The sequence below is a fragment of the Bemisia tabaci genome, chromosome 1 (genome assembly GCF_918797505.1).
Source record: "Bemisia tabaci chromosome 1, PGI_BMITA_v3".
Classification (NCBI taxonomy): Eukaryota; Metazoa; Arthropoda; class Insecta; order Hemiptera; family Aleyrodidae; genus Bemisia; species Bemisia tabaci.
Window position 1 is genome coordinate 34,066,497 of NC_092793.1, and position 19,395 is coordinate 34,085,891.

Here is a 19,395-nt window from a genome sequence, read left to right on the forward strand (position 1 = left end):
ACACAGTGGTGTTGGAACTTGCAGCTTGTTTCATACACCGTACAAAAGGGGATTGAAGGAATACAATTCTGGCGAAAAGAAAAAGTGTTGCCGATTTTCCATTTCAGAGATATTCACAGTCAAAGTTTGAAATGGATCTAATTTCAAAAATTTATAAGTATAATTTTAATTGATAGCGAGAAGCAAACGAGAGGTGTAAATTACTCACCATTAAGAGTACTTCTGAGAAAATATCATGACTTATAGTTTTTTTTTTTCAATTTTGAGACGGCATTAGAGACCTCAAAAATTTTGAAAGTTTGAGCTCCTGTTTCTGTCTCCAGAATGGTTGCTGTTTCAGAAATCGGTCTTGGAATTTTATTAGAAACACAATTTGAAATTCCAAAGATACTTAATGTCACCGCCAAACCCCCCCCCCCCCCCCCCACGCAATCATCGAAGAACTTTCGATTTCTCTCGAGAAAGACATTGACCTTGGCCCTCTCGTTTTCTTCTGATGCTGATATTTTTTAAAACTGATGACACAGTAACAGCGAGAAATCCCGAGCGAGTATTTCTAATAAAATTCCAAGACCGATTGCCGAAACAGCAACCGTTCTAGAGAGAGAAACAGGAGCTCAAACTTTCAAAATATTTGAGGTCTCTAATTCCGTCTCAAAATAGAAAAAAACTAAAAGTTATGATATTTTCTTAAAGGTACTCTTAATTATGAGTAATTTACACCTCTCGTTTGTTTCTCGCTATCAATTCAAATTGCACTAATGAATTTTTGAAATTAGGTCAATTTCAAACTTTGACCGTGAATATCTCTGAAACGGAAAATCGACAACACTTTTTCTTTTCGCCAGAATTGCATATTTGAAATTTTTTTTTTAGGGTCTGCGCAGGCGCCCGGGGGCGAAACCACCGAAATTTTGCATTCGCAAAAATGTAGCTTGCAATGACCTAGAAACATTCTCAAAATCTTGTTTTTCTACGAGCAGCCGTTCAAAAGTTAGCTGGCCGTCCTGGAACTTCTAGCCCACCCTTTATAACAAAATAACACAATAAAAGGTGCAGGATTTGTCTTACGTTTGCAGTGGATGGAACAGCTCCTATCAAAAATGCTTACCTACTTAAAGTATTTAGTACATTAGTAATTCGTAATTCAGAGGCATATTTTGAAGAGTTAAAGGAGGCACTTTTACGGTTGGTCAGGTTTTAATTAGATAAGGATACGAACTAAAGAAACAGCTATTGTAGTTCATGACTTATACCTTTAATAAGAAGTAAAGATGCCGAACAGACAGTCGGGTGCAAGAGATGCAAGGTAGGCATGGACGTAAAAGCTGACAGATGGCTCTGCGCTGCCACATATGTGTAACACCCCCCCCCCCCCCCCGGTTGAAAGTTTTTTTATTTTTTATCATTTTTTTTTTTTTTTTTTTTTTTTTACATACCAAGGAGAAAAAAAATTGGATCGCTTCACAAGATAAAATACAATTGAGAGCACTAGAAAAGAAACTTTGCTCCCCCTTTTTTTGTAAAGAAAATTGGCACTGTTATTAAGACAAAACAAAAATTAAAGAGTAGAAGAAAAAGAAAGTTTTGCAGTTTCATACTACGAGTTAAGCGGCTATGTAACTAAGTATAGTGCAAGTGATTATTAATTTGTTCTATGAGTCATGTTAAATTAAGCTTTGAAGAAAAGGGAAAATAAAAAAAAATCGAATGCCTTTAATTGTCGAAAATTTTGTTTCAATGTTTGACAAACAATTCTTCGGGCAGAGCTTTGGTAAAAGTATCAGCAACATGTTCAGAGCTAGGAATGTGTTGAATTTCAAAAACCTTCTTGTTATACAAATCTTTAATAAAATGTGCCCTTATATCGATATGCTTAGCCCCTTTTGAATTTTCAAAGTTCCAGATTGCTGAATCAGCAGATTCAGTATCTATTATAAGAAGTCCAGTATTTTTTAGGAGAATTATTCATATCTGTTAAAATTCTTTTGACGATGACAAATTCTTGTACAGCAATAGAAGCCGCGTACAACTCGGGACATTATGATTCTTCTGTCCCTTTACATTTAGGTACCATGAAAATTATGCCATTACTTACTTCATGGGTGCAGTTAACTTAACAAGAGAGACTGGTTAAAGCGATGAGTCGGGAAAAACGAGCGGTTCAGGTTGACAGAAAGTTCTCTTTGCTTTGAAAGCTGGCAACACCGCAACTCTAAATTGTTAAAATATATCTTTTCTAATAAAAACTCTCCGAGTGCATACTTCTCGTAAAATTTTGGAGGAAATCACATCTCGAAACCTTTATTTTGATCTCGATATTCGGCGACCAATTCATCAAATCTAACATCCCAAGATTTTACTACTTTTTATTTTTGTGGAAGCCAGACTCTGTACCCACTGTCGCAATGACCTACCATTACTCCACGTTTAGCTCATGGTTCCAATTTTGATTCAGTTGGTAAAGTGATGCACCAAGCCCTACATCCAAATATTCTTAGTTTACTAAGGTCTTGCCTACCATGCCAAAAAAGAGCTAATGTTTTACCAGCGGGTAAACTCTCTGAAGGAGAACGATTCTATTCAAATGCACTACATGGGATAGCTTTTCCCCAGAGATTCCTAGAGATTGCAGAGTCTTTAAGTTTTGCTCTAAACTTATTCTGTAATATTTGATTCATACGCTCGCTTTTTCCGTTTTGAGGTGGACTATAAGCACTCGTGTACTCGAGCAAGATACCTTTGTGTCGCATTATACCTTTGAAATAATTAGACGTAAACCCTCCGCCATTACCCAGACGTACTTTTTTTTAACAAATACATATTTTTGCCTTTCTACCTCATTAATATGACAAATAAGATTTCTTCTGCTTCATCTTTCGTCTTCAAAAGTTTTACTACAACAAAGTTAGAAAAATCATCAACTATGACCTGAAAATATCTTTCACCCTTATTCGTTGTTGGTGTGATAGGGCCACTTATGTCTGAGTGAATTAATTCACCTATTGAACGAGATTGTTTCTCATGAGAAGGAAATGGTAATCTTTTAGCTTTGCCCTCAATACAAGTTTCAGACTTATTACTAGTAACAGGTAAGTAAGTCAAGCTGTCCTAAGCTATCATTATTTACGTGACCTAATCGCCTGTGCCACAAATTAGCAATGTTGCAGTTTTCATGTCCTTTAAGAGGCCCATTTAGATAATATAATCCTTTTTCTTGTTCACATTCTATTTTCTAACCTATTAAACAAGTGTGTGTATTGCCTTGAGAAAAAATGACTTTGTATCCTTTGTCTGCGAGTACTCTGATTGACAACATACTATGGGTCAATACTCTAACTATTAGAGCCTCAATTACAATAAGATTTTCATGACACAAATATTTTAATTTTCCTACAGCAACAGCTGTCATTGATTCGCCATTTGCAATTTCAATAGGAAATCCTTTATTAAAATAAGAAATATCGTACAAATTTTTTAGCATACAATACAGCACCATGTGGCTGCTTGCTCTGGAGTTTAGAATAAAAACGTCATTTCCTTCTTTGCTGATTAAACTAACTTCATTCGTGTTGAATGCGAAGAAAGGTATTTCCTTCTCTTTAGAAATGTGAGCTGATCCTCTTCTATATCGCCCTCTATTGTTGCCTCGGTGATTGTTTCGTCCCTGATTACTTCCTCGATAGTAACCGTTGCCTTTGCCACGATGTTCTTGAGTACGTTCAGGACAGTCACGAACAAAATGACCAGCTTCGTTACATTCATAGCACAGTTTATAACCTGCTGCAAAGCTAGCTTCCGATGATCCACTTGCAGGCGCCGAATGGCGATTCCTCAACTTGATTTCTTCGTTCAAGAGACGTGCCTTCACATAGTCCATTTTGAAGTCTTGGATAGTTTCTAAAGCAGTGATAACTGCCCAAAGAAAGTCCCCCCCCCCCCCCCCCAAGTCTTTCCCCAAAGAAAGTAGCACAGACAGATTCTATCTTGTTCGTCAATTTTAGTACCAACATCTTCCAGCTCTCTGGTTATGACGTTATACTTGAGAAAGTGATCTTCAAGTTTGTTGGTGGACCCACATTTGAGATTGATTATCTTTCTCCATAAAATTAATTTTGTGAACGCACTTTCCTTAAAATACTGCCTCTAACATCTGTTTGGCCGTTTTCGAGTCCTTCACTATATCCTTCCTTCTTTGTCTCACCCACTGCGTCGGCCGCGGGTCCGTCACTTTCCAGCACATGAGATATCTGTTTCTGATCGAGGATGGAGATGATTCTGAATTTCGGATTGTTGAAATTATTTCCACTGAGCATCGGCACATTAAATATGAACTTGTTATCTTTTACATCACTCATAATTTCTTTGACTTCGATTGCGAAATACAAACTATACCGACAACTTTAGGTCACGATTCTTGGGTTGTTAGACCGGCTACACACGTTTTTCAAAGAATTCAAAGTTCGAAACATCAGAGCACGTTTTCTTGCACTAAAACACAATTCGATAATTACGCACGCAATTACTGGGCGCCATAACATTTAAGAGTGGTCACGTTTTAATTAAATGAGGATACGAACAAAAGAAACAGCTGTTGTAGTTCATGACTTGTACCTTTAATAAGAAGTAAAGATGGTGAACAGACAGGCGGGTGCAAGAGATACAAAAGGTAGGGATGAACGTGAAAGCCAACAGATGGCTCTGCGCTGTCATACATGTGTTACAGGCAGAAGACTCGCAGACCTTACTCAATACTCACAAAGAAGAGTCAGAAAAGCTTTCTGTCAACTACAGAAGGATTTGGAGGTAGGTAAGTTCCTCTGGCATTTCCTATCATAACATGAATCCTTGTCACGAGATGCCGAATGACAAGAAAATTTGAGTAAGGGGTTTTGATCACACATATTCATTTGTTCATTTATGATAAAAAAGTTGTAAAAGCTGCAAATTTTTCTAAATCATGGATCTTTGACGAAATTTCCTCGAGAACAGGCAGGATAATTGGAATGCTTGTGAAGGTTTCAGTTTGTAGGGATTTACGTTGACACTTCTGTAAACTTTTGCTCGGATGCAGCTGATTTTAAAGTAGACACGGCTAATCCTGCTATTTCCCACCTAAGAAAAGTCTTTACTTATGTTTTACATGTATTTCAACCACCTCTAAGCCACTTTTTTGCCATAAGCGATACACAGCGGCTCATTTGCGAATGAAGCTCAGTGAAATTTTGAACCCGTGTGGAGAGGAGGCGGGTTCAGAAAAGCCCACTTTTCTTGAGTTCTATCAAACCAAATTAAAAACCTATGGCGCGTTAGAGAGCTGAGAGTAGTGAATTTTCAACGCTTTCTACAGATTTTCTATACTGGCCTTAGTTTAGGAGATATTCAACAAGTGAACTTACTTTCTGGACGACCCTCGTATATTGGCACCCAAATGGTTTCCTTTTTAACCTGTTCAACAGATAAGGAAATAGAATATCCTTCCCTTGAAATAAAGTAAAATATACCAAATCAAACTAATTAATTCCTTACAATTTAGATGGAGTTGTAAGAGCGCCTGTTAACCATGTTGTCGGAGCATTTGTAAGGAAACATGATCCCTGCAAGTAGAAGATCTGAAACAGCTTTCAAGCCTGGGAAGCATGGTGTTAAGATACTGATAATTAGGTACGGGATGAAGCAGATGCTCGCAATCCAATACGAGAGGAATAAGAGGACAAGAAACCAGAACACAGCATTAACAAAGGAACTGTCAGCCATTTTCTGTAACATAAAATATAGTTCAGAATACATAATTTCAGTTACAAACGTAATGATTCGCACGGCATAAAATTATTTACAACATCTTCACATCGGGAGACCCGGCAGGGTTGGAACACGGGGAGGGTTGGGAAATTTGATTTTTCTCAGTTTAGGTTGGCACTACCGAGTTCGGGTGAGGTAATTATTTGTCTATTGGTCACATCACACTGTTGTACGAAGATTGGCGTTTGCAGCTCAGCATCTCGATTTATCAGGTATGTCTGTATATTTTCACTCATGTTTTTCTGACTTTTGAATTATGGAAATGTTTCAGGAATTCCATTTTATATTTTGCTCAGAACTGCGGAAATGGGGGTAAGCAGTTGTTATACATTAGATTGTATATCCTCCATGCCCAATCATTCAAAACATAACCACAATTTTTTATTCAGTTGTTTGTTTACATTTCGGCCGTCAGGCAGGGTTCGGACGGGAGGGTTGGGACAGGTTTGCAAAATGTCCCAACCCTCCCTGAGTAGGTTAGGTTTCTAATTTTTATGTCTAACCTTGCTTGTTTCTTCCCAATAAATGAATATGCATCGCAACCATGCTTCTTTTTATTTTCTTTCAGATGTCTAACAATGCCCAATCCTAAAAAAGACAGAACAACACTTAAAGATCCAGCTGAAAAAGCAAACAAGGAGGCGGGAAGAATCGCCAATATTCTCAAGGCCAAAGAAGAATATAAGGATTGCAGTAAACTTTGCCATGTTGCGGCTAAGTATGGGATTACTAAATCATCCTTTGAGGGGTACGTCAAAATCCTCCCAAATTTCAAGAATTGGCATCCCGCGTTGCAGATCATGGGTCAGTATTTTGCACTTCACAAGTTTTTACGGCGGCTGAGGAAATTCAATTAAAAGACTACATTGGCGAATCTTCTAAATTATGTTATGGACTCTCTAGAGTAGAAAACCAGAGAATTGGCATTTCAGCTAACAAGAGAAAAATGCCAAAAACATGGATTGGGGCTGAACGGGCTGGAGAAGATTGGTTGTCATCTTTTATGGCTCGGCACAAATTATCCGTGCGTAAACCCGAAGCAACTGGCCTTTCGAGATGTAAAAGTTTTAATTAGAAAAATGTGGGAGATTTTTAGGACAATCTCCAAAGCTTAGTGACAAGGTTTAACTTTCCTCCACAGAATATACATAATTGCGATGAAGTAGACCTCACGACAGTTCAGCGTCCTAAGAATGTCGTAACGGAAAAAGGATTGAAACAGGTAAATAAGGTGACATTTGCTGAGAGAGGAACTCTAGTCACACTACGTGGAACTGCTATTGCAATTGGGAACTCAATTCCTCTTTTTTATGTATTTCTCAGGAAGAAACTGACAGACCGAATGTTGGACAGATCTGTTTCTGGCTCTAAATCCTGCTTGGGAGTCTAGATGGATGACAGGGCCAACCTTTGCAACTTATTTGGAACATTTTAAAAATCATGCTAAGCCGTCAAAGCTCCGTCAATTTCGTCGATATCCCTTGGACATTCCAAGTTCCAAAATTCAGTGTCCTTTTTCTTAGTTTGAGTCGAAGAGTCCGTTTTTTTCCGTGGTTACCGAGGCTGTTTGGTTAGGTTTTTTGACATTGTATATTTTTTCCGAGGATCGGGGAGTCAGCCCGATGCCCCAACCCCCAACGTGGAGGGCCAGAGTTTGATTTCGGGGTTGCCTCTCCTAGACAGGTTGCTTTCACCACAGCTAAGAGCCCTGTCTACCTCTGTAAAAATTAGAACTAACCTAGCAATGATTTATCAAACGAAAAACAACAACAACAGGAAATATAAAATCCGCTGACTTGGCCGGGGAATGGAAATAAAAGATCAGCTGATAGCAAATAAAGGTTACCGAGGAAAGCAAGGAACGGAACTTTCATAAAAAACAGTTTAGTGGAAAACAGCGTAAGTAGGACACTAACGTTAGTTACCGTTTATAAGTAAACGGTATATATATCTAAGTGCTGCCTTAACTTTTTTTCATGTCTTTATTTAGTATACCTAGTATAGGATACAGTAGGTATGGTGAAGAGTTTCCATGACTATTAGTGAGTAAAGTAGGTAAATATTTAACTATTTCGGTGATAGTTTGCACCGAGCTGAATGCTCTTAATGTTTCCAAAAAAAGCCTCTTAATTTTTCCAAAAATTTTATTCCTCTTAATTTTTCCAAAAAAAAATCTTCCTATCTTAAGCTTTTCTATTATTCGATAGGTAGGTATCTAGGCATACGATTACCGACTCTCATAATGTCCAATGTTTATACTTTTAAGTGGAGGAAAAGGCGGAAAACCAAAATTTTTGTAAAATTTTTGCACCAAAACCTTAGCATTTTTTTAGTTTTTAGGCTACTTCCATACCTTTTTCTACTATGTATTACTCCTACTTACTCAGTACCTATTTTCTCTTTTCTTACTTCAAACTCATTATGACTTGTTTCTTAAATATAATACACTTGTTTAAATCTTTAACCTGTGGTTAATGATGTAATGTCCCAACCCTCTCTAATGCCTGTCCCAACCCTAACAGAGGTGTTAGGGTTGGGACACTTTTGGAATTTTTTAAAAAACCATTCCAGAAGGTTTAGTTTTTAATCAATTTTTTCAAAAACATGAAATAATAGTTAACTTAGGGTCTTAACTCAGAATTTACTATCGCCGAATTTAGTTTCGCACATAGGCCGCTCCAAATCAAATGTAAACTGTGCGACACTCACAGAGGAACGAGTGCGCCTTCATGAGAGCGTTATCAGGCAACGCGCCGCGCCGTCGCCAAATAGTCACCAGAGACTCTACACGAAACTAAATTAGCATTCGGCGATAGTGCATGCTCGACATTAAAAAAAAAGGTTTTTTGAGCTTCCTAAAAGCATTAAAAAAAAGTGTCCCAACCCTGGCGGGTTGAACGCAGTCATGGAGACGTCGACTTCTACTTGTCTCAATTTTTCTCTGGACACGGTTCTTTTAACTCATACCTACACAGATTTAAGTTTGTTCCCTCCCTTTTGTGCCCCCTATGCTTGTCTGCTCCGGATACGTCGGAGAATACTTTCTTCGGCTGCACACACATTGAGGGAAACAAGAAAGAATTAGAAACTAAACTAGATACGGATATCTCTCCGACAAACATTATGAATCTCATGCTTAACTCAACAGAAAACTGGGAACTCATTAAAACATACATAACAAAAATTATTAAAAACAAGATAGCAACTAACAATTCTTTAAACAGCCAATCCACCCCAACACTAAGTGTTGCAGCCGGAGAAAAATCCCCCAATAGGGATGATTCCGGCATTATCCGGGCAGACACGCAGCCGTGAGTTTGGTTTAGTTGGTCGGCTCGACCTCGGTCTCCGATCTCCCTAGCCAGCTCCTGATCCGAGCAACTTTCTAAATTAGAGCCTAAACCAACGTATGATAGTTTAACCATTTAGATGACCATCTGGCCGAAACCCACCCCATGTTGGGGTGGTAGTGCGAAACGGATGGAAATCGAAACCCCCGACTTTGTTTACACAGCCGGCGGAACAAGATGCTTAAATTGTCATATCTTCGATAAGATTCGCCACTTTTTCTCCCGGAAGAACTACAAAAAAAAAAAAAAAAAAAAAAAAAAAAAAACCCTGACGGGTCTCCTACCACCTATTTAGTTCCCAAAGGTTTTGGTACAGAAATTATAGGGGGATCGGAATCAGACAGAAATATGGAGTTTGAAGAGCGGCAGCTGTATAGTAATATTAAAATATCAGATCTTGGCTTTGTTTTCCCCGCGAAATGGTGTGAACCCAACACCATTTCTCCACATTGTTAAAATATCAAAGTTTGCAAGAAATTGGAGAGTTGCCAGACTCAGTTCCATTTTCTTGCAAAAGAAAGTCAAACTTTGAAGATTTAAAAATAAAACTCAGGGTAACACCGGCGTGAACTTCTGCAGCAAACTTTTTGCTCGCAAGTAAAGCTACCAAAAAGAAAAAGTGTACCTGGCTCAAAATAAAAGATTAAGGTGACAAACGGATGATCGGAACATTGAAAATTACTAATTGAGGCACTTCACATTATTACCAGTTTATGTACCCGAAGACTTCTTACGATTGAAATTAAAATGGGAAACTTTTCACACTAAACTCTTCAGAACTTCAGAATGACCACGAGGATCTAGAAACTTCCATGAGCCCTGAATGATACGCCTAAATAGATGGTGCATGGAAACATAGTTAGACCAATTTAACCAGAATCAGCTCAATTGTCTATCAACTTGCCTAATTTGCTCTCATGTTTTATTATCACGACAGAAAATTTGAAGAAAAATCAAATCGAAGATTTTCGCAGTGGGTCTGTTGCAAACTTATGCGTGAGCAAAACCAAGAGTTGTTTCTTGGAGATTACGCCTCAAAAATCACGATGAGCGCATCGGCAAAGTCTGAAATGCACTCACAACTTCAAAATCTGCGCATTTTGCGGTTTTTTTGAGCTTCCCGCTTCAAAAACGATACTACGGCACAGGTGAACATTCTGTTACAGGTGTCGTTTTTGAAACGGGAAGCTCATAAAAAACGCAAATTTCTTGCGCAGATTGTGAAGTTGTGAGAGCATTTCAGACTTTGCCGATGCGCTCATCGTGATTTTTGAGGCATTATCTATAAAGAAGCAACTCTTAGTTTTGCTCACGCAAAAGTTTGCAACATGCCCAAATTTTCTGTGGTGATAATAAAACATGAGAGGAAATAAGGCAAGTTGATAGACACTTGAGCTGATTCTGGTTAAATTGGTCCGCGTAGGAAACATCAGATAGACAGTGTTGATGTACAATATGAAATGCTCAAAATCAAAATAGAAAAAAAAAATAAATAAAAAATTTATCAGAATTAAAATTGTGTAAACTTGGATTGGTGAAGATTATTCTATGGATAATACAAGCAATGTGTGGAAAAAGAAGTGCAATAATTTCAAATACATAAATTTCTGGCTCATTTTGGCGGCAGTGGGAGGTGGGGTTGCTACAGCCAGAGGTATGGTTGATTCAACCACATTTCTGGCTGATGCAACTACTCTTTAAGTTTGCACCAAAATTAGCCAAAAATATAGTTGAAATTTTCATACTTTCTTTTTCGCGCACTCAAAACAATATTCTTCTTCCTTAAAATAAATGTAAAACTGCGTAGCAAACTCTTACATCTTGGGCTAATTTAGAAAATAGATTTGTTTTAGACAGATTTCAAAATTCATTTTGGATCACACTGCCCATCACATGTGCAAAGAGACGTGCCCTGCAAATTAACCCTTCACATTTGCAGTCGTTTTATCATTACTTTACAATATCTTGGCCCTATGTTCGAGGAGAATTACCACCTGACAATGTGAAATATGTTACTCCATCCGCTATTTTTGCATTACATCTTTTATATGTATGGACACATTCAAGTATACTTAAGTCAAATTTCATTGTTCTAGCGGGAACTTTGCCGCGAAAATCTGAGACACATATAAGCGTCCAGCCCACTTTCAAACTGGGGCTCTCAAACTGGCACCAATTCTTCTATTTCTCAGCCATTTCTGCACGGAATTCCTTGAAAATTTCAAGATCTGATCTGTGATGAATCTCGAGCATAATGGTCACCTTCAAAGATCGTCGGCCCGACGATGAAAGGCAACCCGAATGAGGCCCGATGGAGGCCCGGCGATGAAGGATGAAGGCTTTGAAGCCCCTAGTTTGAAGGTGGGCTGGACGCTGTAGAAATGGGGTCGGTCAGCTGGAGTTGAATTCAGGGTTATCCAAAAGACACTGACCACCCCTGTAACTTTTTTCCAAATTGAGATAGAAGTTTGAAACATTGGGAATGTTCCTCGGTCTAAGGTAGCAACTTTTCGGTCCCCCCAAAATTTTGGGGGGCGGCCCCCCTTAGGGGGGGGCGGGGGCTAAATTTTTTTTTAAATAGCAACCCCCACTTTGTGATACCTCATTCGAAAGATAATAAAAAAAGAAAATTTTTGGCGCAAACCGCAGGTCAAAATGTTCATTTTTGACAAAATGGCGGCCGGTCAAAGTTCAAAATGGCGGAAATTTGGCATCTCCGTTGTTTATTGACGGATTGGTGTGAAATTCGGAATATAGGGGTTTTTCGAGATGAGAAAAACGATTCTGGCATTGGTTTTCCAGAAAAGTCAGTCCTTTTCAAAATGGCGGCGGTCAAAATGGCGGCCTCGAGCGGGAAGTGGATATTTGGGCTGCATATCGTTGGATTTGCATGAAACTTGGTATCTGGGGGTATTTCGGCACGAGAAGAACGAATCTTTCAATGGATACTTGAAATTTTGACAAATTCCAAAATGGCGGGAAATCAGTTTTACGGCTGTTCGCCGATGGATTTGCATGAAATTCGATATCCTGGCGGTTTTTGGCTGGATAAAAAGGAATCTTTCATTAGATTCTTGAAATATCAAATAATTTCATGCTAATCCATCGGTAAACAGCCGGAAAACTGATTTCCCGCCATTTTTCCACCGCCATTTTGGAATTTGTCAAAATTTCAAGTATCCATTGAAAGATTCGTTCTTCTCGTGCCGAAATACCCCCAGATACCAAGTTTCATGCAAATCCAACGATATGCAGCCCAAATATCCACTTCCCGCTCGAGGCCGCCATTTTGACCGCCGCCATTTTGAAAAGGACTGACTTTTCTGGAAAACCAATGCCAGAATCGTTTTTCTCATCTCGAAAAACCCCAATATTCTGAATTTCACACCAATCCGTCAATAAACAACGGAGATGCCAAATTTCCGCCATTTTGAACTTTGACCGGCCGCCATTTTGTCAAAAATGAACATTTTGACCTGCGGTTTGCGCCAAAAATTTTCTTTTTTTATTATCTTTCGAATGAGGTATCACAAAGGGGGGGTTGCTATTTAAAAAAAAGTTAGCCCCCGCCCCCTCTAAGGGGGGCCGCCCCCCAAAATTTTGGGGGGACCAAAAAGTTGCTACCTTAGACCGAGGATCATTCCCAAAGTTTCAAACTTCTATCTCAATTTGGAAAAAAGTTACAGGGGTGGTCAGTGACTTTTGGATAACCCTGTAGATGATCTGCTATTTCTAAATTGGCAGTTAATAAGACACGTAAAGGGCTGGCGAAGTAGGGTCTCGAAGTTTTTGTGTTTCCAACTTAATTGCGGGTGTACCTGCCTAATTTCACGCGACTACTTCCAGAACAGCCACGGAAATTCGACAAACCTCGGAGACACAGGGCAGATCGCTATTTTTCCAAGATGGCGGCCAAGTTCGGTGGTAAAATGGCTGATCAAACTTGGGTCTCAATGAAAATCTATTTTCAACTTACTCATGGATATTCCTGCCAAAGAGCCATGCACAAAAAGGGCCAACAACGGCCCATTTTTGGGCCCTCGAAATTGAGGTTTTTTTCATCTTTTGGGTGACCGGTGACCCTTTACAAATACTAAAATTTCAGATTGAGTATACGGACCGTTTTCGAGTTATGAGGGGGCAAAGTCCCCGATTTTCACCCATTTTTGCAGGTGTTTTAATGTCTAACTCCGGCTGTTACGAGGTACCAGATCTAGATATTGAAGCGCGGTTTGGGGTGATTTGTTCAGCTATTCCTGTAGTACTTTTCAACATCTTTCACAAAGCCCCAAATGGTTTTTCGGAGGGCGGGGGCTTTATTCATACTATCATGACCGTTAGCGTATCTTACAGACTTTACTTTGTTTTCTTCTCTCCACGCCGCAGTCATGATGGTATTTGCTGTTGGGAATTTTTCTTCTTCTTTACATTTGACCAATTTTGATGTCCTCCCCCTTTTCCCCTTTTTACCAGCTCCCCCGCTATCCAAACTTTTTCTCTCGGTTTATAATAGAGTCCCTTTATACCCAGAGTTACGACAACTCACTTTTGGTTGGGCCAGGATTGGGCTGAAAGTGGCCTAAAAAAAAATCCAATTCTGATTGGTTCTCGCTCATGGAGGCCGAAACGAGTGCACCAAGATGGCGGTACCTCGTATGTGAACAAGAATAATGAAAATATTACCTAATTGTGGTTTATCAAGAGTAAATTGTTATTTCTATCGATCCAAAATGAAAATAGATTAAGAAATTAATCACAAACCAATCTCATTTTATTTTTAATTGATCAGTTTGTTGATGTTGTTGTTTTTGTGTGACAGACATCGCAGGATTCCTGATCCTTATCCCTCAATATCGTTCGTTTGGGTGCACTCGTTTCGGCCTCCATGGCCAGCCAAGGCCGGCTGTCAGTCAGCTGATAATCGAGTTGTCGTAACTCTGGGTATAAAGGGACTCGAGGTTTATAATGGATCATACCTCGTATGCGAGTGCCGCGCCGCCACACATCATTCATATCTGAGCCATGTATGTTTGATTAGAGGATATTTATTGTTAAGTAGGCAAAGGATGTCAGATGATGAGGGATGAGTTGAGGATTTTAGCGCACAGAGATGTAATCAGGATAAAGCTTTGGCAGCTGAAGACTAAGTAAGGGAGCATCCTTCTTTCCTTATTGGAATGAGGCGTAGATCTCAGAGAAAATTTAAAAAATAAAAGGAGGCTATCTACGTGTGGTAAAAACACAATGTAAGTACTTGGAGTTAAATTTTAGGTAAAAAAGATGTGTACAACTTGGTCGGTAAAGACGCAGATTTGTGCTTATACGTATTTGTCAGGCTGTATACAGGGTTATCCAGAAGTCACTGACCACCCCTGTAACTTCTTCTCAAATGGGCCTGTTGCAAACTTTTGCTAGAGCAGAATGAAGAGTTGTTTCCTATAGATAATGCCTCAAAAATCACGATGAGGGCATCGGCAAAGTCTGAAATGCACTCATAAATGGCGCCAACGCATGAAATTCAAGTTCAATCGAAAATATGCGCATAAACAGCGCCAGAAATCCAGAATCGGAAAGTTTGATTTCCCGCGAAAGTCGGGTTACAGCGCCCGCATAAACCCGACGGCGAAAACTTGCATTACAAACTCGGGTTTCGTGAAACCTCGGTTTCGAGCCTCGCATAAACGTAGCTAATCTCTGGTCCATGTTTGGGCCTCTGAACAAAGCGGCGCGGCGCTCGCTACATCCACATAGACTCTATTAGTGCCACGTCATAGTCGGTATCGATTGTATCGAACTGGATCCAAACAATCAAACATAACCTTACTATTCAATATGAAACTAAAGAATTTCAGAGATAATTCGCCCAGTTTGAGAAAAAAGTTGTGTTAGAGACAGCTCTTTTAATCGCGGAACGTTCCCGCATTGTTAAGTTGACGGGATAAAGCAGTTTCAGAAAGGTGAAAATACCCACGAGGGCCACCATGATTTAGGCCACTCCCATGCCACTTCAGTTTCTTGGCTTTTGACAGTGAAATTCTGGGAGGGAGGTGTCAAGATGAGGTTATGTTTGATTGTTTGGATCCAGTTCGATACAATCGATACCGACTGTGACGTGGCACTAATAGCGTCTATTGAAAACATCAGTCCTCATGATCGTATCGTAAAAAAACTACTTATCAGTTATGATTTGCGACTTTTTTGTGGTTGTAATTTCTGTGTGGCTAAATATTAGAGTGTTACAAGGTTTGAAAGTATTAAAAAACTTATCTAAGCTTGTGTTCTTGCTTCTGAGAGAGCCAGATGTTTTCATGTGGATAGTAGTGACGCGAAAACGCCTGCAACCCAAAAGTAAACAACCGCCAACTTAGCTGACGACGCCTCTAACCATCGATAACAAAAAGTTTTAATTCTACAATTTTAAAGTGAGAGCTGAAATATTTTCTACCAAAATGCATACTTAGCAGATTGTTCAAAGGGTAAAACCAATTATAAAAGGTGTTTCTGCAGTTGTCTTACCACGCAAACTCAGCGACGCATCTCACAATTAAAACTTCGAATACGATTTTTTCACAACAAATAAGGAGAGAATTATAATCTCTCTCTTCACTTATTCGTATATTTGGGCTATGTTTTTGTACTTTATCGTTTTCTCACAACTACGTTTTCCACTATGGGTGGTTATTCGAGCCATGGCTGCAATTGGCAAGCAGTTTCTACACAGTTGGTGTCTTACATTGGAAGAATGATTTTTCAACTTTTAAATGCTTGGGTACTTACGTGACTCAGATCTCCCTATGAGATTAATGTCAAGGATCAGACCGATGACAAGCTCTGAAGAGCAGGTCGCATATTCATACTGTTTACTTTTCTTTACGGAGATGGATGGGTACATGATCATAAACTTACATACAGATATGAACCGAGGAGTGTCGAAAGGTTTTGAAAGGACGACGAAGAAATGAGTAGAGGTGTCGTCAGCCAAGTTGACGGTTGGTTACTTTCGGTTTGCAAGGGTTTCCGCATCACTTCTGTCCACATGAAAACATCAGATTCTCGCAGAAGCAAGAACACAAGCTTGGATAAGTTTCTTAATAGTTTCAAACCTTGTGACACTTTACTTTTTAGCCACACAAAAGTCGCAAATCATAACTGATAAGTTGTTTTTTTACGCTGCTATCATGAGACAGATGTTTACAAGGTGGGTAGTAGCGGCAGAGACTTTGGGCAGAGGCCCAAATTCTTCGTCGGTTGGTGCTTGCAAATCGAAAGTAAACAACCGTCTACTAAGGTAGCTGACTACACCTGTGATGAGGAACAATATTTTAAAACTGACTCATCAGGAGAGGACATTACTTATCTTCAAAGAATCGGATCACTTGTCAGAGTCCCTCAAGCCTTGACGTAAACAACATAGAAGATAAATACAAATTGATGGCCAAACTACAGAGATGCGTATCTCGGTTTACAGCGCTGCAGACTCCCTGTCATACTTTACTTTCTACATGAAAAACTAAGGAACGCCTTTTCAGAGATTTTTCTCCATTTAATAAACAATGTTCTGTGAAAACTTCAAGCCAAGATGTTGGTACGGTCTCCTTTTAGAAAATAAAATAGGAGCAGAGATTTCATAACACCGCAACCGAGGTACGCATTTTTGCAGTCTCACCGTAGAAATACGATGAAGAGATGGAAGACGTACCTTTCTTCTGTCGGTGTCTGATAGGGATCCAGGTGGCACGCAATTGACGGAACTCCGAAAAAATGTGAGAAAATTTAGAGCGTAGTTCTGCCTCCAATCAACGAATGACAGGATATAAAAAAATAAAACTTTCACGCGCCACTCCTTGCATATCCATAAGATCAACATAAAATGTTGATATTATGTAATGTAAGCATAGAGGTTTTCGACCATCGATTGATCAATCGATTATTCGGATGTCTTGTGCCTCGATGGGTGAAGGGGGGAGGGGGGGAAGGCCATTACCTCCAACGGCATTACCTCCAAGTCCATCATGGTCGAGCTAGATCGAGCGAGAGATCGAAACTTTGGCAATGTGCCCAAATCGATATGTTGAAAAATTGAGATGTGAGGCGGTCTCGAATTTCACGATGTTGCCTAGTCGGAGGTTCAGCTATTTATTTATCCAGAATCCGTCAATTTCTACCTATTTCGCAACCGTTTTCGTTGTAACATAACTTATTTATAATCTTATACTGAGCGTTGGTTTCCGATTTTTCGTTATAATTTCCTAAATTCAACTTACTCGAGCAAAGACGAAGGTAAAGTGCTCCTTTTTTCCTAGTTACATCTGTTACATCTAGAGTACCTGTATAGTAGAGTACCTATTTTAACATAGAGAAAAAAAAGGAGGTGTTTGTATTTCGGGCATCTTGGAATTTTTCATAGAGTATCTATAGCTTTGATGACGTCATTGGGTACAGCGACGTTTTTATCCTGTCGATTTTCTTGGAAATGGTGTAATTTAAGGGAAAAAGTCATTATTTAAAAAGTGCTTGAAATTATATATAGAGTTGATTTAAGTAAAAAAATCGGACATTATGGTCCGTTTTTACAGCGTCAACATAACCCTCAACAAGCGTCTTGTTTACATTGATTACGTAGGTGGGTACAAATCCTCAAGATGCAAACACCTCCTTTTTTTCTCTATGCTATTTTAAGGTTAATCTTCAGCTGTAGTTCCGAAAAAATCCACCACGTCGCGCTGCTAAAATCCGACTCCGAAATCAGTGATTATTTAAATATCACAATAGGTATCTTAAATTCTAAGACTCATAAGTTCTAGCAGCATACGTCTGGAATCCTTAGAAACGAACGCGAGCTTTGAAAGTCTAATAATAAAAGCTGTAAATTGATCCCAGTTTCTCTTACGGGATATCTGTAAGTGCGAGAGAGACAGCTCACGGTAGGAGAGAGATATCTGCTAGAGTACCTGTATAGCGAGAGTATGGACAGATGTGAAACTCCGAAAATCCATCAGGCCTTCACCGATGCTTCTGCGAATAAAGTTAGGGCCCAGAAATGCAGCCAACCTATGAATTTCAATTATCCAGAACGATTTACGAATACTATTGTTACGAACCGTCGTTTATTAAGCACGTGTTTGACTCAGTTTTTGCATAAATTTACTCAATTTCGCGGAAGAACGCTCATTTCTGTACATTCTTTGCCATCATGGTTAGAATTGGAATCTGCAGACTGGCAGTGAAATTTTGTGCGTTAGAACTTGGTTAGAAGGGTGGCTGCACTTTTGGGCCCTAAGCCCTCCATGAAGCGATCTGTCCATACTCTCGCTATACAGGTACTCTAATATCTGCCAACTGCTGAGAGCGATCAAGCGCGATTGGTTGCATCAAGGTCATCATGCTTAACCCTACTTTTTTCTGGGATCAAATTGCAGAGCTTCAGAAATGGCTTTTCACGTTGTTTTTAGGGTCAATAGGAAGAAGAATGTTATGGCTAGAACTTATAACTCTTCGATTTAAACAGAAATTCCTTCAACTTTTATAAAAGCTCAAGGACTCACGTGGAGCTGTACGGACTCTAAAACACAGCGGTGGCGCCCCCTGCGCGGAGAAATTTCTTACTTCACGCAGCTGTAGATAAACCTTAAGAGAGTATGGCCACTGGGTCCCATGGAGAGGCTTAGGACCCAAAAATGGCGGTGCTTTGTTTTGGTTTTTGATGATGGGAGGGGGGTCATTGCCAACTTTTGACGGTTATCACCAACCGCACTTGCTGCCAACCTTACTACATCTGAGATAATTTTTCTCAGAAATTGCACACGATTAGCCTTAAAAATAAGTAAAAAAGTCGCAATAGTGCATTTGGGTAAAGTTCTCGTTACGATAAGCAAAGACAACTACATTTTGAATCATTTTGCATTACACTAACTTTATGGCGTCCGCCATTTTTGGGTCCTAAGGGCTCCATTCAGCCTAAGATGGCTGAGCCAATCAGAGGTGGTAACTCCAGTGGCCGTACTCTCTCAATATAGGTACTCTACTGTATAGCGAGAGTATAGAAAGATGTGAAACTCCGAAAATCCATCAGGCCTTCACTGATGCCTCCGCAAATAAAGTTTAGAGTACCTATATTGAGAGAGTATGGCCACTGGGGTTACCACCTCTGATTGGCTCAGCCATCTTAGGCTAAATGGAGCCCTCAGGACCCAAAAATGGCGGACGCCATAAATTAAGGTAGTGCAAAATGACTCAATATGTA

At 39.5% G+C, this 19,395-nt stretch overlaps 1 long non-coding RNA gene across 1 annotated transcript in view; it reads right to left on the bottom strand.

Moving 5' to 3' along the window:
• Positions 1–17,010, bottom strand: part of LOC109029785 (uncharacterized) — a 28,229-nt gene extending 11,219 nt beyond the window's left edge. The window contains exons 1-2 of the long non-coding RNA XR_002008650.2: positions 16,852–17,010; positions 5,530–5,760 (exon numbers count right to left, since the gene is read on the bottom strand). This is a non-coding gene — a long non-coding RNA (uncharacterized lncRNA). The remainder of the gene's footprint in view (positions 1–5,529; positions 5,761–16,851) is intronic.
• Positions 17,011–19,395: the final 2,385 nt, after the last annotated feature.